Source organism: Pseudonaja textilis, chromosome 3 (genome assembly GCF_049901715.1).
Source record: "Pseudonaja textilis isolate UNSWEBS1 chromosome 3, rPseTex1.2, whole genome shotgun sequence".
Lineage (NCBI taxonomy): Eukaryota > Metazoa > Chordata > Lepidosauria > Squamata > Elapidae > Pseudonaja > Pseudonaja textilis.
In genome coordinates this window covers 119,422,188-119,445,170 of record NC_141992.1, presented here as the reverse complement: position 1 = coordinate 119,445,170, position 22,983 = coordinate 119,422,188, and positions in this window count along the sequence as shown.

The following is a 22,983-nucleotide window of genomic DNA, read 5'->3' as shown; positions in this document are numbered from 1 at the left end:
CTTGAGTCTTTTAGTTTGTTGTTTACAAAATTGTAGAAAGCACGGGTGGAATTGGTGCATACAAGGTTTTTTTTCTTGTTTAATGTGATAATTGGTGCATTCAGTCTTTATCTGGTGGCATAAATTTTTGTATCGGCTTTTGAAATTGGCAACATGACCAGATTTGTTTTTCCACCAGATTGATCTCTTTTTAGATTGAAGTTTCCTTATTGTTATGGGTAATCTGTTTTTTTGTTTGTTTTGGGAGTTGTTGTTGGTACATATAGTTTGATGACTCTTTTGACTTCAAGTAAAAATATGTTGTAATGGTCTTCAACAGTATTGCATCCAGTGAATAGAGATTGCCAATCAAGGGATGAGAGATCATTGTCTATAAGATCATAGTTGCCTTTTTTGAAGTTATAATTGGGGATTATGTCATTGGGATGATTTTTGTGTGGGCATATTTTGAGACAAAAGTCAATCATATTGTGGTCACTGTTGGAAAAGGGTTCTTTAGTTTGTATTCCATAAATTAAATTCAAACTATTGCAGAAGATGAGATCGCTGCAGTTGTTTAGTCTAGTGTTGTTGGTTACTAGTTGTTCCAGTCCCAGATTTGTAACAGCATTGTAGAAGGTTGCGTGTATGGGTTCAGTTGTACATTCATTTAGGGTCCAGTCAATCTGAGGTAGATTGAAGTCACCAAGAAAGATTTTTTTACTCGTCTCTCTACTTCTAACTCTCTCATCTGTCATTCCCTCTTCTGTTGCTTTCTAATATTATACTTATCTTTCAAATTGTTCTTCTTTTTGGTTGTTTTTGGAGGAAGTATTTTCTTCTCTTCTGACTGTGTTTTTGTGTCCTGCATTTTTGTGTTCACACAGCCCATTATACCAACATCAACTCCATCAACCAATCAAGAGGCAGCAGCGCAGCCAACCAGCACAGCACACCAGACCCCAACACCAGTATTTATAGAGAGACGGCAGCTCCGATCACACACTGCTTGCAATGGCACAAAACCAAAAGCACCAGCCTGAGGATGGCGAGTGGGACCTCGCCAAAATGTCGCCAAGATACTCTTATGAGAAAAGACGTGAACACACCTAGACCTACATACCTGTACTTGTGAAAATCTATGAAAATCTATGAAAATGTATGTATGTATGTATGTATGTATCATATAGGGGGCGTGCATAAGCACACCGAAGTGCCTACCATCCCTCTTATTGTTTCTTTTATTTTTCTTATATATGCTCATTTCTTGTATTCATAACTATGTTTATCCTTATACCTATTATATTGTAAGCGATTGACAAATCAAATAAAAAATAAAAAATATAGTCATCATTTTCAAGGAGGATATGAAGAATCACTATGAATTCCTTGAACCCCCTTTGACAGGGAACCAGAGCAATTAGGGGTTGAATTTCATTAAGTAGTTAAGAATGAATTTGACGAGAGACTGCCAAAGACCAAGAAGCACAAGAAAGTAAACTGGATGGCAAAACAAACAATGACCATTTATAGGAAGGGAAAGGAAGGAAAGGGAAGGGAAGGGAAGGGAAGAGAAGCCAAAACTAAGAAAGATAAAGATATCAGGAAGGAACTTAACAAAGAAGTGTTGTTAACAGAGGCAAGATCACTAATCTAAAATTATATCTGTAAAGACACAGAGATTGGAAACAAACATGGAAAAACAAGGAACATCTTTCAATAAATCCCCAAATTCAGAAGGAAGTTCAAATTGGTATGTTAGAGGTTTACAATAAAAAATAGTAACAGATTCAAAGAATATCAAATAAAGATGGAAGAAATATACAGACAGTTCTCACTGAACGACCTGCATTCAGCCACTGTTCAAAGTTATGACAGTGCTGAACTAGGGGGATTTAAGGCTGTTGCTTCTAGTTGTGGCTATTGCAATATCCCCATGGTCACATGATCATGATGCAGGTATTAGTAATCAACTCATAACCACAGTATCTCACAGTGATGTGATCATCATTTGCAAGTGAAATCTAATGTCTGCCCCTGCCCCTAAATCCACTGATTTAGATATTGTTTATTGTTGTATTTGCAAAAGCAAAAGCTGAATGTACCAGACCTTTTCTGCTTGAATTCTAGCATCTGATTTCCTCGTATTTATTCAGCCTTACTTTTTCTGTGCTACCTTTTTAATGGACATTGCTTCTTTCAGAATTGCAAGCTCTAAGGATCTCAAATCCTGCTTAAAACAAATGCTAACTTTGTGCAATTATCATTCACACACACACACAGACACACACAAAATGCTGTACTGTATGCTAAAAATAGGTCTATCTTGAGAAAGAGTCATAATGTAGATAGTTTAACCAGAAACTTTGGGTCCTCCCCAAAAAGCAAAATGCTTTGTTTAAAGTTTCTCATGCTCTGCCCATTAAAATAGAGGATGACATTTGGTTTTTCACAAAGAATAAACTCAATGTGCATTCTGACTGGTGTCCCAATCTTCCTTCCCAGCCAAGCCTTCTGGAATGTAACACAAAGGACTCTGCTCAAATTATGCAAAAATATAGGGTGGGGGAGTAGGAAAGCTATTTTTTTTCTTTAATTAGAAGTGATTTTTCATTGCATTACCCGAAGCAGGATTTAAAACATGGGGGTGGGATGGGGGGAAGAGACCAGATGCTGAAATGGAGCAGAGCCTGCCTTTTCTGGGCCTCTCTGGGTTTACGTAAGACTTAAAACAATGCAAAAACAGAGTCCTGTTCAGAATCTTTTCACATTGCCTGACCTTACAAGGCATGCAAATCCTGAAGAAGATTTCATTATGCTATACATCCAATGAAAATCATTAAGGCCTAAGATATATACAGTGCAATAAAACATGAGCAAGGTGTTCCAATGTTCCCAAAGTACATCAAGCAATTGCATTTTCTTTTCCATTGATCAAGCAGACAACAGACAGGTTCCAGGTCAAAAAAAAAATTGTTGGTTCAGATTTCTGTACTGTCCCCATGTCATCTGTAGGTCCCTTTGATTATAGATGGTCTTTACTAAAAAAAAAAAAATTATAATGAAAATTTCCACTCTTAGGTGAAAATAGAGTAATTTAAAGTAGCACTTTGTAGTATAATTCAAACTCTTCATCTCATTGACCCCTTCACGAAGTTTCAGATTTGTCATCAATCCAAAAAACATTTCATTACTACTTTAACTATTATTATTCCTACTACTAATGATAAATGATAACAATAATGGCTAGTCCCACTGACCTCTGAAAGTTGGTTGTTGACCACTTTGGAGAACTCTGATATAATTGAAGACAGGAACAGAATTGCACCGAGGTATCTGGTTGTATTTGGCAGTATCAAAGAGAAGCAAAAAAAGTTTTCCCATTCTAAATATTCAATAAGGAAGAGATGAGTAGAAAAGAAATAGTTTTGAAGCAGTTGTTTAAAAAGCCTTCCAAGGTAGATAAGTATGTAGTTTATGTAATTGCCCGTCTCATAAAGCAACATTTAAAAACAATACAAGGGAAAAACAATATAAACAATGACAATAGCAAATCACTGACACCCAAGGACAATCTAACCAACTGAAATAACAACAGCCACATTTAAAAACAAAACAAAATAAGACTGATGGGCTCATACTGCACAGATGCCATGCCCAAGGAAACACCCATGTCTTCAAAGATTTCCAAAATGGCAACCACTGAGGGAAGCAATGGTGCACTGAAGACAACTTCACTTTTAGCAGAGTCAACGACACAGCATAAAGTGGAGCCAGTGAATGAATTGGTTCTTCAAGCTCCTCTCCAGATTAAGGAGATGACTGGATTGCCCAGAGTGTCCTTACAACAAGACCATAAAACAGCAGCCTCCATCAGTCCCAAAGGTGCTTTTTTAAAGAGGTAACTGGACTTTCTGGTTTTTCTTTGAAGACATTTTGCTTCGCATCCAAGAAGCTTCTTCAACACTGAAAAGAGCACCTTTGGGAATCTCCATAGACATTCAGCCTCTATCAGGTTTTGCGTTTTGCTGGGAGCCAGGAGAATCAGCTCTGTCTAAGCTCTGGTTTGGAGCCTTCAAAAGGATTCTGGGTTCACTGATTTCCCCTCTTTATCAGCTTTACTGGAAATGGCTTGTAAATTGGTTTTGGGATATTAAGCACCTTCATAGGGACAAGTTTCATTACCCAGGGTGATTTTCCTTCAATCTGCAGAGAAAGAAGCTCTCTCTTACATGTCCCCACAGCATGCTGGAGCAGTGACACCAAGTGTTCTACTGTGTCCGAATGTGCTACCATGTTAGGAAGTACCTCCCAGCCAACTGACACAGGGTTCGCATTGCCAATGAAGATTGCCGATGAGCCCTGATGACATCAGATGCTGAACTATCACAAGTTGTGGGTGGCTATTGGCAGAGTGATGAACATGCTGACTATTAAAATAATGACCTTGGGGTGTGGATATTCACTAGGCGGGCACAAGGGCAATGGTGGGATATGGAGGGTGGACAATTAAGGGACAAATGCATGGTGTCTGGGGGTTATATAGTGTCCAGAAATTAAGCGTTAGCATCCACCGGATGGTGGATAAACTCATTACGTTATTATCTGGTGTATAAATACAGCTCTGGCTGCGAGGTGTGCCAGAGCTGACTTTAATATCATCTTGATGCTTGGTGTTACCCGAATCTGAAGCAGTATATGGACGAATAAAGATTCATTTCTTGGTTACTGTGAGAGTCTGTTTCTCTTTCTTTCTGGAATTCAGCTGAATGCCTGAGACTATCTATTCGTGTTTCTTTTCTTTTTGATATTTTTTCCTTTTTAATGAATATTTCCAAATATTTGGCAAAATATAATCTGAAATATTTGTTGGTTGGCTGGCTGGTTCCTGGCCCCAAAATTCAATAAATAAAAATGTTTCTCAGTTAAACTAATGTTTTATCATTTCAATCTTAAATACTAAGAAACAAAAAGGGAAAAATAAAAATGTTAAGGAAGTTACTGTGCCATTAATTAAAATTGGAATTTGCTTCTCTTTGTACAAAAATGCTGAACAAGTACCTTCCTTCCATTATTAGTAGATGATGTTCAGTATTCATTCATACAGATGCTGATGTTCACAAAACGTGATTGTCTCAGTGATCATTCTTACTATACTATAGAATGAAACAAAATGGAGAACAAAGAAAGAATATTTGGAATGAAATTTCCTGAAATCCTTGAGAAACAGGAGGAAAGAAAAAAATAAGGAAAGAAATCTGAAGTCTTTTGACATAGCCAGAATTAACCAGTTCCCTCCTCTTACCAGGCTTTTTAGCTCTGTTTAGTTGAGGTGAGTTTAAAAGATAAAGTGAACTACAAACACAAGTCTGGATTATATTTTGGGGTATTTTAGCAGACAAATGTGATTTTGTCCAAGTGATGCCATTATTCCTCAGGAAAATTAAATGTGACAGCTCTCTACTTATGGAAAGGGTTAAAAGCATGTTCCTACATTATGATACATTAACTGAAATGTACAGGGCTTGCATGGAAATATACCAAATTGAATCCCTGACATATCTGATTAAAAGGATCAGGCAACTGGAGATAACTCAGTTCAAGATCTTAGAATGGGAGAAAATATTTGCAACTGCAGTCATTCATGAGCCTACATACTGTCAAACTCCAATAGCATAATGATTAGATTCTAATAACACAACTGAAAAAAATAAATATATAAATGGGAATGGCAAACCACATGGCCTCTACAAATCCATTTTCCTATATCCATGAGGGAAAGACCACAAAACTTCCAAGAGCAGGAAAAAATAGGCACAAATTCCAGAATCCTTCCAGGCTTTTATGGGAAGCTTCCTCTGATTGGGCAGTCACTCGGGGGAGTGATTTGAAGCTTCCATACCATAGGAAGTTGTGCGTCTTATTTTAGCCATTTATCACACCAGTCATTTAGATACACAAGTTCCTATGTGATCTAGAATTAGCTCCCTCTTTAGATCCTTTTAAGACAGTTTCATGTCTCTTTGCCAGGTGAATTATTTTCAGTGATCTTCCACACAAGTTTAAACAGAGTAAAAGTTTGATAACAAAAGGAAGAATAGAGTACATGCCTCTTGTGGGGTACTTTGATTTAGCATCTGCTTGTAATGCAACATTACTCAGAAACAAGCTTCCTCTAGCTTGATCTAACCAAAGAGAAATTTTGGAGGATCACACTTTTTTGGCATTGTTAATTGATAAGCAGCATATACAATACTTCATTCTTTTTCTATCCTTGAAGCAAATACTGTAAGTAATTTTTACAATACTTTCTGAAAAACTCAAATTGAGCCAAGATTTGATTGTTATGCAAAATAGTAATTTCATAACCATCAAAAGAACCTGAATGTGCTTGCCAATAAATATGTTTGGTGTCCCAAAGCAAAAGCAATTCAGCCCATTGCTCTTGTGAGAAACTGATGGCTCTAAGAAAAAGAAAAGTTTGTCCATTCATTCATTTGTGATCAACGACAAAAAAAAAAACTAGTTTTAAAAAGGTTCAATATACTGTATAATGAAAGTAATCAAATTGCCATGTAGACTAAATTTACACGTACAAGAAGTAAACAAATGAAAACTAAATAAAATGAAGCAAAACAAAATAATTGAAATAGAATTTAGATAGAAGAATAGACTTCCTCATGACATAGATAACAGATTAGGACATCGTAAGGCAGTAATAGCTACCCATAAAAAGTTGGCAATTCCTTCTGAAATAGCACAACTCCAGTCTAAGAGTAGAAAATAAACCACCTCTGCCTCACTGAAAGCTTAATCTCTACTAGGAGATGGCATAGCTATAGATCATTGTAGGTGCACACCTGTGTAGCATACAGAAGGGGTCTCCAAACCCCAGTCTGTGGACTGGCAGTTGTCCGTGCCATGCCAGCAACTGGGTTGCACAACCCCCATCTGCAGGATCAGGCAGCATGCAAAATCACACCCCCTCTGGTCTGCGGAAAACCCTTTCTCCATGGAACCGGTCCCTATTTCCCAGTATTTGGATACACATTTAGTTTTAATCAGCTTAATGGCAGCAGGAATGCACCTACATCATGGGTGTCAAACTCACTACTTCATGTTGCTGTCAAGTGAGGTTTCATGATGTTTTTCCCATTTGTGGCACTGGGGTGAGCATGGTCTGTCCGTGACATATCCGGACCAAGGGCTGCCAGTTTGACATCCCTGACATGGAGCCACGGTGGTACAGTAGTTAGAATGCAGTACTGCAGGATACTTCTGCTGACTGCCGACATTGCAATTTGGCAGACTGAATCTGATCAGGCTCAAGGTTGACTCAGCCTTCCATCCTTCCGAGGTGGGTAAAATGAGGACCCAGATTGTTGGGGGCAATAGGCTGACTCTGTAAACCTCTTAGAGAGGGCTGGGAAGCCCTGTGAAGCAGTATATAAGTGCTATTCCTATTGCTACATGGGTATAATGAAAAAAGCTCAGGATTGCCATTGCACTATTATTGCCTTAGGCAGAAATAGTTTGTTATTTATAGTAGTTGGCAGCTAGATCTTCTCAAGAAAAGTGGCTTTTTCGGGGGATGGGGAGAGTAATTAACCGTAAGCTTTGCCTCCTTGCAGAATTCTTCTAAAGCCCACAAAATTCTCCCAAGGCCCACATGTGAGAGAATTGCTGTGTTGTCAGCAAATAGCAGCAGTACCATTGCCTATCCCTGAGCTTGGGGATGTGTGATTTTCTGGTAAAAGCAACAGCCACTGAATTTATATAAATATTAAACAGCTACAGTTTCCCTCCTCAAATGATTGGAATGCCTGCAGTAAGATAGTGAGCTTTTCATTTTTTATGTATTTATTTTTCACACATAGGAACTGTCATCTCCTTCACAATGTTAAAAGCATAAAAATATTTAGAATAAAGGCAAGGGCAGTTAAAATTGACATTAAAAGTTAATTAAAAGGTAGAAGGATGGCTTTTGGGGTTCTAACCAGTTTCATGGCTGCATACTTATCTGTGAGTTTATTTTAATAAGTTAAGCAAATGGGTCTTCATGCAGAATCCTAATTAGTGAAAGTATAGATGGAAGGAGAAATTTCCAGTGATATCTATATGTTGGGATGGAATCGAAGGCTGGTCTTGAATTGTTAAAGCAATATATTACTACCTTCATGCATAATTTTCTGTTAAGAATTGCAAGATGGCACGCTGATCCATTGTAGATCAGCCATCTCTAAATCATGTTTGTTCCCCTGAGGGAAATTCCTCTGGTTTCTCCTCAGAATGGATAAATCTTTTGCCTTAGTTTTTCTGCTCATAAAGCCAAAAGAATTATGATACTTAGAGCAAATTATTGTCAATAATACTGGAGCTTGGCAAACTTCTGCTAATCAAGTACTTTTTAAACTTCCAAACCTCTGTCTTTTCCTTTTAAAGTCATATTTTTCCTGATTTACAATGAAGACACTCACCACAAAGTAGTAGCTGTTAGAAAATTCTTCATAAAATCCAGACAGTAACATTATATCGACAAGCACAATCCAGAATGCCCCTCTTAAGGCACAGCCAGACAACCACATAAGTGTTTTCCTCTGGTCCATGAGCCAGAAGAAAAGTACACCAACATACTCTGAGCTATGGTCATGACCAAGCCCTTTCTGTCTCCATAGCAAGGCCAGTGAATGGTGCTATGCTTAAATTTTTTTATTAGAATTCTTTTAGATATAATTACAGTTTTAATGAGAACAATTTAAGAAAATCAGATGGTCAATTTTCCAGCTTTGTTTTCTTCCCACTGAGCGTCACTTACTGTTGGGATAAAGAATCACCAATCACTTTCCTAAATACGTGGGGAGGTAAAGATGGAAAATATAGACCGCAGGCTTCAGTGGCAGATGTAGACACCAGCCAAATTGCCTAACAGGTTGCAGACATGGATAAATAATTGTGAGGAGCATAGGAGCTGCTAGGAGAGTTCCCTCTCATCTACCTTACATGCCTTTTTTGTACCTTATTAATTGGGCTGTTTTGGGACATGGGATTATCAATCTTTTGAAAGAATGATAGGCCTGTGTTCAGAAGTAACCCAACTTGCAGGTAACAATCATGAAAAAGGTGTTGTAAGACATATTGGGGGTATTCCCTCCTGCTTCACTCCGTGCTCTTCTTCACTATGAACAGTGGCAGATTAAGGGTCACTGGTGCCCTAAGCACTGACAAATCTTGGTGCCCCTCCTCCTTTGTGCATACTGTATAAATGAAGCCATATTTTCAACTTTGTGGTGCCCCCTTTGGGCTTGATGCCCTAAGCACGTGCTTAGTCTGCTTAATGGTTAATACACCACCGACTATGAGCAGGACTGAGAAGTGCAGAGCAGAAGTATGAGGTGATCTGGGAGGGAGACATTAATAACAATCCTCATGGCAATGTCAGAGCTGGTGGAAAACAGCCATGAGAAAGGGCATATAAGTATGCAAAATTGTTTTCCCCTCCCTCCATCTTCTCCTTAAGAAACTTCACTGCAACACTGGAAAGTCTATAAGGTATAGTATTCAATGGTGACAGATCTATCAACCCAAATCTGACAGGACTCAACTCATTATCCCAGCGTGACTCTGGGACACCACACATCTATAGCAGTCTCTCAAGAGAGTGCTAATCTTTTTTTTCAAACACAGTACTCTTCCAAAAGAACACTAAAAGCATGTGCAAAAGGCCTGAAAAATGCTGAAAACACAAATCAGGGCAGAAGCCAGATGTTTGGTCTGGTCATTCTTGCAGCTCAAGGCAAAATGGACATGAAGGGCATTGCCCAGAGGGAAGGAAGCCTGTCAGTAGCAGCCTAAAAATGATCAACATTTAGCTAAAGAAATCCCTGCTCCTGACCATGTCAACTACGTTTTTAGTGTACATCTTATATTGCATCCATGGAAAACATTGTATTGGGGAAAGAGGGAAAACAGTATGTTAGTACTAGAATAGCTCAAAACAAGTTTAAGCTGCCTCTACTATGGACTGAGGATGAGATAAAGTGAATGTCAGGGAAGGAAGGAAGGAAGGAAGGAAGGAAGGAAGGAAGGAAGGAAGGAAGGAAGGAAGGAAGGAAGGAAGGAAGGAAGGAAGGAAGGACCTATAATAGATAAACCCATAATTTTTGTTTCTTCTTTATGATAGCCAAGTGTATTAACTGAGATGTAATTTTTTTAAAGATAAGGAGAAAAAAAATCCAGCTTTCTCAAGTTTTATTTTTCTATTCTGTTTAAGTCAACAGCTGATACTAATGATTAACATCTTGTTCATTGGGGCAACAAACTGTGTTTATCTGCCACAGAGGCTTATGGGACAGTGCTTTTTGCTATATCCAGATGGTGTTTTTAACGTGCAATGCATATGATTAATTGTGACAATTTTACATGCCTCCAGGTGATGCAATCTTTCTATTGTATGGAGACCACATTTTACCTCTCTTAGCCAAAAAGACCCCATACACAATTACCAAACAGTAAAGTGAAGTTATAAATGTTCTACAGAATTAAATCCATGAGATTTTGGATATGATGGCCTCTTTATCAGCAGTGAATATAATTTTTCACTTAGTTTAGTGCCTCCTAGATAAGCTCCCTTTGGTATGCACATTGCTTGTAATATTTATTTTTGTGTTGTGCAAAATTCCAGAGTTCTGGAACTTTGATTGTATAACAAACAGAAAAAGAAGTGTGTAGACAGATCAAGCAATAAATTTCATACAAACATTACTCATAAGTGTTGCCAGGGGGACATAGGGAAGAAAAAATGAGACAGGAGATGTGAGCAGATGAAAAATACCTTGTCATTATCTCTCTAAAAATCTGTACTGAAGTACAGAGAGTTTTCAGTATCAATGTATGAACACAATAAGAAAAATGGAAAAATTATCTCACCATAATGAATGATATGCTGCTGGTACAACTTTAAGTTTTTATTATAGAAAAGACTGAGAAGAGCCACTTATTTGTGAGCTCTGTGTCTTTCCTTAAAAAATAAACTGAACAGAAATCCATTGAACTACACATCTGAATGTGAAAAATGTATTTTCTGCAAGAAGACGCAAATATCCTTCTTCCTCCTCCTCTTATTTCTGCCTTGCACTGAATGTAAAGAATCTTGGTTACTAATAAACAAATGTTTAAATGAAAGATTATACCATTTTTAAACTAATAATTTATAATGTAATCTTATACACTGATGGAGAAAATTTATCTATATGGCCAATAAAAGTCAAAAATTACTTGATGGCAAATAATAAATCAAACTTATGCATGAACATGCTGTATATAAAATGGCAGACTGTAAATCACTTCCAAAAACCTGTCAAGGATTATCAGTCAGGATGAGATAAAACAAAAAGCTCTTTGTTTTTAACAGCAGTTAAAACCAGGATTTTGGAAGTGATATAGAGTCTATCATTTTATACTTTATACTCTCTTGGTAAAGCTCTTTATACCCCAGCCATTAAATTTTATAGCCCCTGGTTGATTTCATATTGGCATAACTGAGAAGTTGGGTGCCAATTTTCATATACAGATTTTAGAAATCTTTATATCTAAGAGTGACTAGTTGGAAGGAATGGCCAGCTTTTCAAGTTGAAGCCCCAGCAACACCTTTGCCAATTTCTACCCCTCTTCAGTTAAGTATGTCCAGATGAGTTAATTATAATATTGTTTCTCTCCCATATGAAAAAACTATTATTTTTAAGTAAAAATTGTCCTGGTATACCTAAAAAGAGAACAAGAAGGCCTTTTAAAAATAATTGATGGTGCTGTCTATAGTACAAATGCAACATCATGATTTTTTCCCCCTTGTATACTTGTATACCAAAATATTTATTGTATACCAAGCTTGTATACCAAGATATTTGCATTATGATTATTGGTTCTACTGAATTTTCCTAGGAAAAATTGGACTCGGGGTGGACTACGAAATTCCAATCAAAGAAATATCTGTAAATAGAAAATTTATAACAAAAAGATTTTTTCAAGTACTCTATAAACATCTCAATGTTGAGACCTATAGAGAGATTGGTAATAGCAATGTCCATAAGAACAATCTGACATATATGACATCAGTTTAAGCAAACTGTCATTTTGATCTATTATCTTAACCTAAAATCAGTATCTTTATAAAAAAAAAAAAACCTATCATAGCTGCAAGGGTTCCATAGTTTAAAGTAAAATATCTTTCAATATCCTTAAAATAAATCCATGGTTATTTTGTTCATGTGCTCCTTTGAAATATGCAGATTACTAACTATGGCCTTATTTTAATCAATTTAATCTCTCCAGTTTATATTATATTTTTATTTATTAAATTATTTTATGTTATCCTGTCTCTTCTTTCTGCACCAATACAGCAGGTAGAAACACCTAAGTAATTTTGGCTGAACTCAAAATACTAAACAGGGTCTGACTTGGTTAGAAAGGATAACAACTACTCTAGAAATCCGGCATAAGCTAGGAAGTAACAAAAGGGAAAAGAAAAAAATCTCAAAAGAAGGAAATGGCAATCCACTTTCATGTTGTAGCTATGAAAACTACAGAGACATGTTCATAAATTCAACAGGAGTCAACCTTGAATCTCACTCTTTGTCCTCCAGAATACAAACCAGTGTATATTCAACAGGTAGAACTCACTATTTGACTCTGTTGTTACATCCTCAAACCAGGGGTGGGATTCAACCAGTGTTACAACTGGTTCGGTCAGCTGCTCTACAGAAATATCAGTTCTATAGAACCAGGCTGAACCGGTAGCAACCCACCTCTGCCTCAAATCCCCAAAACTTTAGTCTTAAACTGTCTACCATGGACCTCACTCCATTCCTAAGAGGTCTGTAAGGGGGCGTGCATAAGCGCACCAGCATGCTTACCGTCCCTGTCCTATTGTTCCCATTTATTAATACTCATTTATTATGTATATACTTATACCTGTTTATACTTATATGTTTATATGTTACGCTCATACTTATACTTGTTTTCTAATACATGCTTGACAAACAAAATAAATAATAATATAAATATTGGTCTTTATCCACTGGTTCCATTTTATCCTCCAAACTCTACCTGTAAGATGGGTTAGGATAGGAAATAGTGACTAGACAAAAATTTTGAGCCTATTTATTTCCTCTTTCTAATGTTCATTGAACATTATATATAGTAAGACAGACCCATTGGTTCATATAAATCATCACAAAGGAGCAATTTTGTGATCATCTTTCCACTCTATCATTTCTTTATTTAGAGAACTTATATGGCCATCTATCTCATACCATGATTTTAAGCTGCTCTCTATAATCAACAAAAACAAAAATTCCTTTTCCCCTTCTGATGCCAGACCATAATTCAAACTCTGTCCTGCCCGATGCTTGAGGGGTGGGGGAAGCCAGGGGTTCATAGCCTTTCCAAAAGATAAAAGGGAAATCCTTGGATCCCAAGTAGGAGACTATTCCAAAGAACAACTAATGAGATGATGTTCCTCCAAAGTTTCATCAGGTGACAATATCTAAGGGAGCAGAGGTGGTATTCAGTAGGTTTCTGACCAGTTCTGGAGAACCGGTAGCGAAAATTTTGAGTAGTTCAGAGAACCGGCAAATATCACGTCTGACTGGCCCCACCCCTATCTATTCTCTGCCTCCCGAGTCCCACCTGATTGGCTGGGTCTTCTTTTGTTGCCCTGCACAGGAGAACGGAGCTGGAAAGTGGGGTGGAGAGGAAATGGGATTTTACAGGACTCTTCCCTGGAGTGGGGTGGGAATGGAGATTTTACAGTATCCTTCCCCCGCCACACCCACCAAGCCATGCCCACCAAGCCATGCCCTCAGTACCAGTAGTAAAATTTTTTGAATCCCACCACTGTAATGGAGAGAGATTTTGCTCACCCTATGTAACCTAGTAAGACAAGCACAGAGGTGGTCCCACAAATAGAAAGATATAGTAAGTTACACAGATATGTCCACATAGTCACATCAGTGACATTCAGTACTGTAATTTCAAAGCATTCCAGAAAATGATGGTTGGGATGATATATTTCACATAGCCTCCTGTCCATCCCTATTTCAAGCAATATTTCATTAAAAAAAATACACAGGGTTAAATAAAATGCATTTTAATTTAAGACTAAGTAACTTGTGAATTTCTATGACTGCCCACAAAATTACTAAATAAGAGAAATGAGAAAAACATTACAAGTTTCTTTTTCTGTTGATCTTCTTCAAATAAAACAAGGGAAACTTGTTAACCTGCAATTATGTATGAAGAATGTATTTGGAGGATGCAGTAAGTATTTCAGGCATTTCTGAAATTTTCCATGCAAATGGCATGTGCAAATACTTAAAAGCTGAGGGGGGATAAGGTTTTGTTGTATCCAAACAACAAAATTGTTGAAGTTTTTTTATAATCTTTTTTTTCTCCTTAAGGGGTCCTTTTTCCCAAAGTTATATTTTCATATTGTATCCCCCCCCCCTTTTTTTTTTGCAAGAAACAAGCTTGAATGTGTAATTTAGCAACTCTCAACTATAGCTGGTACATCTATTGAAACTAAAAGGCAGATGTTGTGTCTTTTTTACTGGCTGAACATCACATCCTCCAGTCAGAAGTATGATTACTGTACTATACACAAGCAGCCCATATAAATTGCATAACAAGAATACAAAATCATAAGCATATTTAATCAACCAATAAGAACCATAACCCAATACTTTATAACAGTTCTATGATAATTAAATTGCTGGTCCTTACTCAAAACAGTTCATTTATCTAGAGGTGACCAACAGGAGAATCAAGGAGTTAAGTACTCTTCTGGGCAAGGAAAGACAAGATTTTTAGATCCATGTAGGATATTATATTTTTGAGACAGAAGGTTATTTAAAAGGTATGCTAAGACCAAACATTTTATTCTTGTACACTTTGAAATAAAATGGCTGTCCCAATTCCTTATTTTTCTTCCTACAGCAGGTAAAAAACCTTAAAAGTAGCAGAACTGATTGCAACACAATATGCAACTGTTACTCATTCATTTTATGGTTTTGACCATCTCCCTTCCTTTCAACAGTTTCATCTGCAGTCCTGGGTGATGACTTGATTCTTAGGCAATTTGTTATACAATTTGATTTCAGTCAACTCTACTGTTGATTCAGGTCTTCTTTCTCTACTTTTCCCATGCATGGGTAGATTTTAGCTTTCTTTAAGTATGTGCTTTGCATAACTTTTTCTATTCAATAGCTTGCTATGGTTCAGCCTACAAAGAAAATCACCAACTGAGCTCTAAGCAGATTACCTCGTAAAAATGTTAAAAATCCTAGTTGAAGCTTTGTACCTAGGAGACACAGAAATATCTTATCCCAATTGGCAGATACAACAATGAAAAAAACATGAGGAAAAAATGGTGAATTAGGCTGAGTCTTCTAGAGGTTTAAATTTATGGTGACTTGTTTTAAGCATGTACAAATATTCCTTATGTTATGAAGTAGGGACCTTTTGATGTTCAAGGACCACACTTAACATCACAACTTGTGTTATAACAATACAAATTACTTGCTTTAGACTGACCCATTTGACTTTCTGCGGAAGCTGCTGAATGGATGAGTCTCATTAGTTATATATACTTTAAATAAGTGTCGTATATATGTGTTTGTGCATACAAAAGATATACATACATAGACATTATTTATATACAAAGAGATACACAGATTAGACATATTTGCAAAATTAAATTTATGTGCACAAGGTAAAAGCATCAAAATGCTCATAGATGCAGGCACAACGAACTATAAAATAAAAATGTTTTTGTTCATATCTAACATCTCCTAGATCTACATTTCCTCAGCAGTGCTACAATAGCAGCAACTTGTCTTACAAATAGAAGATTGAAGGAGAAAAATCTAATAGAAATCTTTTCCTGGGCTTCTTTTCAAAAAAATATAATAAATTCAATGATATATCATGTTATTTCTCAAATGATACTCAAATGACTGCATAAATGGCAATAACAACTTTCTGTTTGCAAAGGAAGTGTTATAACCCTTATGCTATTGTAGTACTATCAGTAAAGACAATTCTAGAAGACATTTAGAAATTATAATGACCTTGGATTCAGTTGCGAGGGTAATTCCCCCTCTGAAAAATTGCCAATGAATTGCTTGAGTTAGCCTGTATCTTGATGTGATATATAGAAAGGAAAAGAGTGCTTGAAGCCATAGCAGGAAAATGAGCACAGAGATTACACTTGCAATGGGAAGATGATATGAGTATTTACCCACTTAATTATTTTTCAATTTCTGTAGCTGCTCATGTCAGTCCAATTGAGAGGGGATGTCATGTTGCCTCTGGAAATGTTTATTGGCCCATTTTGACAATGGGTAACTACAAGACATTTCAGAAAAGTCCTAAGGTAAAGTAAATTGCATGATAAATGCCTGATCTGGACTGAAGATACACTCTCACAATTCCCTTCTGTGTAGGCATCTCTTCCTATCTTTTCTAATATTGGTACAGCTACAACTACAGTCTCATTGCCTATTCAGAAATAGATACCATCTAGCACATCTGGTGATAGTTTACAAAACAATGTGCATATTTGTTCAACATGTTAATGCTCTGGGTGAATGGCAAAAATGCAAACAATGTTCTAATATATTTAAAGACATTTACAATTTAAACAATTGAATTGTTTCTCTGCATCAACATTTTCGTTTTCAATACACACACAAAAAGGACATGTTACTTAATTAAAAAAAATGAAACTAGGGGAAAGGCTGACATTAAGCCATTAGAGTCAAAATATAACATAGCTACAAATATTCAGACATAGTTTTCTCTTTTGGAATGTTACCAAACAATCATTATTTGAACGCACGGACAATTTTTATGCAAGCCAATACTATGATTTACATAGAGCTGAGCACACATCTTTTTTTAATTCCATGGGCTCTTAACATACCATTTAAATGTTAAACTTTAAAAGAAGTATGTGTACTTGCAGTATGTTATTCTTTCACAAACAATCAACATCTCTTTTTTTCTCACTCTCTTTTACACCATTTGATTTTCCCTCCACCTTTTGTTCTGGAACACAAAGTAGCTTTAATGCTCCGTTTTCTCACTTTCCCTCATAACAACCATCCTATGAGATAGGTTGGGCTGAGAGAAAGTGATTGGCCCACTGTTACCCACTGAACTCCAATGGCTGAGAATGGATTAGTATGTCCAATACCTTAACCACTTCACCACTCTGCCTCTTACTCAGACTTATTAGCAGAACATGCTTCATGTTAAGCAGCATAATCCTGCCTAAATTGTGCATATGTTCAGCATTGTTTTTTCTCATCATCATTTCCCCCCTTTTTAATATCTATTCACAGTCTTTTATCTCCTCCCCCCACAAAAAAGGCTTTTGGCTAGCTAAGCCACATCACAGAAGAAAAAAAGTTATCTTCTTAGAAGAAAAATGGTATTTTTTTCTGGACTGCCATCCTATCAAAAATGGATCTTGATATAGAGGTTTGGGTGGGGCAACCTTTGGTTAGACATTATGTCTAACCATTAGAACCCTGGTCACATTTATGATCTTACAATGATGGAGCTCAGAATTTGGTTCAGACCCAGCTAAGAGTTGGTCTCCTAACAGTTTTAAATAACTTTGCAAACAAAAGCTAAAATATTTGTTAGAAAAAAGGTAATTTCTCCTTTGCTCCGATCAAGCTTCCTTGGCCAAACTCCAAAAAAGTGAACTACTCAAGAATGCCATCTGCAGAAGGACCTTCCAAGAAAAAGGAATGGCTTTCTAACCTGATATTAGCATTTTCTAAAAAAAAAAAAAACTTTGTTTCCTTAGTTGTTCCTGAATTGGTGGTGGTGTGGAGTTAGGGAAAAGTAGTGTGAAAATTCTTCTATTGAGCTTTTGACTGCTTCCAGATGTTCAAGACATTTAAATGAGAAAAAGAACTAAGTGGTGAAATGAAGTAATTTTCAATTGTGTAATATTATAAAAAGGAAATCCATGTTCCTTCTTGTGCCAAGTCATCTTCATAACAATTTGACAAATACATGGTCATGGGGGCTGATTATTTGAAAACCAGATGTTAATAAGTAATGACTTTAGTTTATTTAGTTTTTTTGTCCTCTCCATCACCTTCACACAGAACAATGGAGTGACTTTAACCTGTGCCTTTGCTTGTGCATGTTTTTTAAGGAAAATAGAAAGAAATGAGAATGCTACCCTCCCAGCTCATTTAATGGGTAGCAAGGAGCAACATGAAAAAAAAATAGATTACAAGATATTATAATCAAGCAATACTTTATTTCAAAATATTTTGTTATTTTAAGCATGGTATAAATGAAAGTCAAATCAAATAAAACATCACACTCCTTGGAAGAATTTAATGTCCATAGTTTAGCCAATATGCTGCCGTGAATCATACTGGATAAATCTGAAGATGATGTAAGGTACATTTACTTTGTCCAGTAAATGAATGTTGAACAAAATAACTACATGGACCCATTTCCACCCATTTATGCAGATGTTTGGCTCCAAGTGTATGTTTCTGCAGGTGACACAACTTTCTGGATCAATGAAAGGTGGGGGAAAATGGATGAAGTAAATACTGAAAAAAGTTGCTTGCTTAATTATGGTACTTGCTGATTAGTCAAGAGAATGAAATCAGGGTTTGGATAACACAGTAACTTTGTACAAGACTAATTTAGAAAACCAGACTTATTGTCAACTGTTTTGGATTTGTTAGCAGTTTTTCAGTTGAGCTTTGCCTGAGCAGTATGGTCCTATTGATTTTGAGTATAGCAATAGCAATAGCATTTTGACTTATATACAGAGTCAACATATTACCCCCAACAATCTGGGTCCTCATTTTAATGACATCAGAAGGATGGAAGCCTGAGTCAAGCTTGAGCCAGTCAGAATCAAACTTCTGACAGTGAGCAGAGTCAGTCTCTAATATTGCATTCTGAAGCTCAATGGTATTGTGCTATCTCTTTGATTTTCCAGCCTCAATGTTTGGGAATTCCTTTCCAGCATTTCTTGGCTTGTTTGTTTGTTTGTTTGTTTGTTTGTTTGTTTATTTATTTATTTATTTATTTATTGGATCGCAACTCCTGAGAAAAATCAGTTAGGAAATTTGCCTTCAGAAACTGATGGACCCATTTGGGTATCAAAAGGAGCTGCTGCATGCTCTTGTTGAGGTCCTTGCCCTTTTTTCAAAGTAATGATTGACAAAACCTAACAGATTTTACACAGCTATTGTCATTGGACAATATCAAAATAAGAAAATATGGGGGGAAATATTAACATCAGTATATGGACAATTTCAGTTTCCCTAAAGAGTTGAGGATGAAATGAAGGCAGCATCATAGGAGCAAAATAGGGGGGGGAAACAGGGCATATTTGAACCATGACTAGGCTAGACAGAAATGTAGAATGGCTCTAGGATAGATAATACTTTCCAAGCTTCTTCTGATCACAGTATCTTTAAGGAAACAAAAATTCCATCTGAATGAGAACCTACCCCATTATACTTCAATAAAAGTTTCAGATGAAATAATATGCATATGTTTTTAGTTATGAGGCCATAGATAATGAATATATGGAAGGAATGTGATGATTTCCATATCATTCAACAAACTTTAGAAGAAATTCTATGTAGCTTGAGTTGGAAAGTCCTTGATTTAAGTCCTTGAACTCACTATGTTATTAAAGCATACCACAAGGTTGCAAGATTTAATATCTGTTTTTTACAATATGAAAATTTAACCATGAGCTCATTATAAAGCCTCTTTAAATTAAAATGCAAACCATGCAGAATAATGCTCCGTAAAGTCACATCCAGGCATTCACCAAAGATTTGCAGAGGATCTGTCCATCTATAGCAATATATGGAGGGATTCCCTTCTTACAACAGTTTAAGCTGTAAACCCAGATGTCAAGAGGACTGCAACATCATACAGAAGACATCAGAAGCAGTGCTATTCAGAGACAAGTTTTAGAATACTTAAATAGGATTGTAGTCTATTTAAAGCACTCTGTACATAAATCTTAAATATTATGATGATGGTTTTACTTTAAATGGTGAGTCATCTGGTACTGGTGAAGGAAGGTGATGACACAGAAAACCCATAAACATTTCAATTTATCAGACTTGGATAGACTTAAGTGTGGACTTAAAACAATAGTAACCATGAGAGACTAACCCAGAGTACTGGATGTTAAACAGTATAGGAATATAAAGATATTGGATACCAGATAGCAGAAAAGAACAGTGTAAACCTATTAAATAGGTGAATCAGAATGAAAAGGTAGGTGAAAGAGGGGGAAGAAGGTTCAGGAGGAGAGGGAATAAGGATTAAAGAGGATAATCGAAAACTTATAAAAAAGGCTACTATAAAAAAAGATGACCAAAAAGTTGGGTGAACAAAATGGAAGGCAAATTGAAACTATGGGTCTCATTTCATGGTATCAATACAGAAATGCAGATAGTAGGGATCAAGATGCAATCAGGGCAAGTCTCGCGAACAATCTCATAAAATGTCTAGATTTGGATGAGAGGTAATATAATATTCCATAAACGTAGTTAAGTGACAAGAATTCAGATCAGAATTTATCATTTGAGGTTAGAGCCTCAAATAGATACTCAGGCACAGAACAGAGAAAAGTGAAGGTGAAGAATTATTGGCCAGATTGCTAACTAGACATTTAAAATTGCCTATCTTATTGAAGAGTTCTACAGAAAAAAAAATGGTAACTGTAGCTTCTACAAAAAATATTTTGAAAGTAGTATCAGTAAAGGACTTCCTCATCTTGATTTGAAGCAGTCAATTTAGTCCACTGTTGTGGCTTCTAAAAATCATGATGAAATTGTGTTCAAAATTTCCTGGTAACTCAAAAACCCATAGCTGAAATTTAATGCATGGAAGTTTTTTTAAAAAAAATTTAGGCTAGTGTAACAGCAAAAAATAAATGTCAAACCTTTCAGTTTAAAATTCATTCTCATGCTTACTTTTAATCCTGCCTAGCATTTTATTTCCTTATTGGTAAAGCTGCATGCAGGAATCATGAAGCTTGAAGTTTCTGACTTGAGAAAGTCATCAGTCAAAAATGAAAGGGAGTAATTTAATACTAACACCAAATAATAAGGTTGGTTCTTCAAATCAATCAAACACTACAGTGGGCTGCCTATGCAGAGTTTTTTTCAGCTAGCTGATTTGCAGAAAATTCTCTATTAATATACCCCCTACCAGCAACTCTTTTTAGTTAACTAAAATGGCAACTCACAATTGAATCTTAAACTTAAAAATAAAACATGAGGAATTTAACGTAAGTGGCTACCATCTATCACAGTCTTGTCCCTGAATGTTGTGTACGAATTATGCTTGGGTCAAAATAAGCATTAAATTGAATGAAATTAACTTTTAATAGTTCTTTAGCATTGAAAAATTTAGTAAGACAAATTAGCTATGAATTTTATTGATGGCTACAAAGTTGAAATATCGTTTTATGTGCAAAGAAACACAAAGAAACCATTCTAGAGATAGTGGCATAATTTGAAATAAACCCAAGAAAATCCAGGTGGAATAATCAAATGATAGACATTAAGAAGATAGCTTACCCTTCCCTACACCGAAATCTGTTCTAACAAAGTTCTCCATACGTAAGCTGCAAAGATCCAAGTGACCAATAGATGGCAGCAGAGACCTCCAAAACGTATTACATTGTACCATCATTTCATCCCAGATATCTGCAAAAATGGTTTTCAAAACAAACAAAAAAACACCCAATAGATTACAACCAATTTTATATTCGTTAAGGTACTACTGAAAACAATTTTCATTTACAAAGCTTCAGAAGAAGGACCCCATATATGACAACATGCTTATATGCTTTCAAACGTGGACTTTCATACAGCTGCTCCTTCCCACATCTTTGGAATTGCAACTCTCACAAACTCTTGCTATTACTCATGCTAATTGCAACAGATTAGAGTTAATATCCAAACTAGCTAAAGGTCACCACATTGCCTTCTCCACTCTCGATGAAGTTCTGTCCAATCTGGGCAACCCCAGAGGTGGTATTCAGCAGGTTCTGACCAGTTCTGCAGAACCGGTAGCAGAAATTTTGAGTAGTTTGGAGAACTGGCAAATACCACCTCTGACTGGAGATTTTACAGCATCCTTCCCCTGCCACGGAACTGGTATGCCCACAGAACTGATTGTAAAAAAAATTGAATCCCACCACTGGGCAACCCCTTGATGTGTAGACTAGAAGTCCCAGAATTTCCCAGCCAGAATAACTATTACAAAGAGTTCTGAGATTGAAGTTTACTCATCTGGAAATTGTCGAAGTTGGAAAACACTGGTTTAATCGGAAGCATATAAAGGTTCAGATTATTCTGTTTAAGGATACTCAGATATCTATTTAATTACCTGGATGGAAAAGCTGCTAAATGTTCTGATTAAACTATTCATATTCAGACTGCCAAATTATTTTTCCCAGTTACTACCCCACAGTGGAGCTGTGCTATAGTCTGTCATAGGGTAAGCTTACGTATTTGAGCAAGCAGCTTCTAGCTATCGGTGTCCATATCAGAAACACATCATTACCGATCAGCTGTTATATCAACTGCTTCCCCAACTTACATTCATTCGCATATTGTCTGATTTATTTTGTAAGAACGTATTTGTATTGTTTTATTTCAAAAAGCATGCAGTATTTGAATCAATTTAATAGCTCTCAAACTGAAGAATGCTCTGATGCACATGTAAAAAAATTTCTGAGGCTTCTGTACAATTGCCTTTGAGAATGCACGGTATGGTCCATCTAGATTCATGTTGCTCAATGTCAGCGGCTTTAAGGTGTGTGGATTTCAACTCTCAGAATTTCCCAGCCATCATGCTTAGAGTTGCTGAAACTGAGAAACACAGATCTAGATTAATGTAGCCACAGTCAACTAAGACATGAGAAGC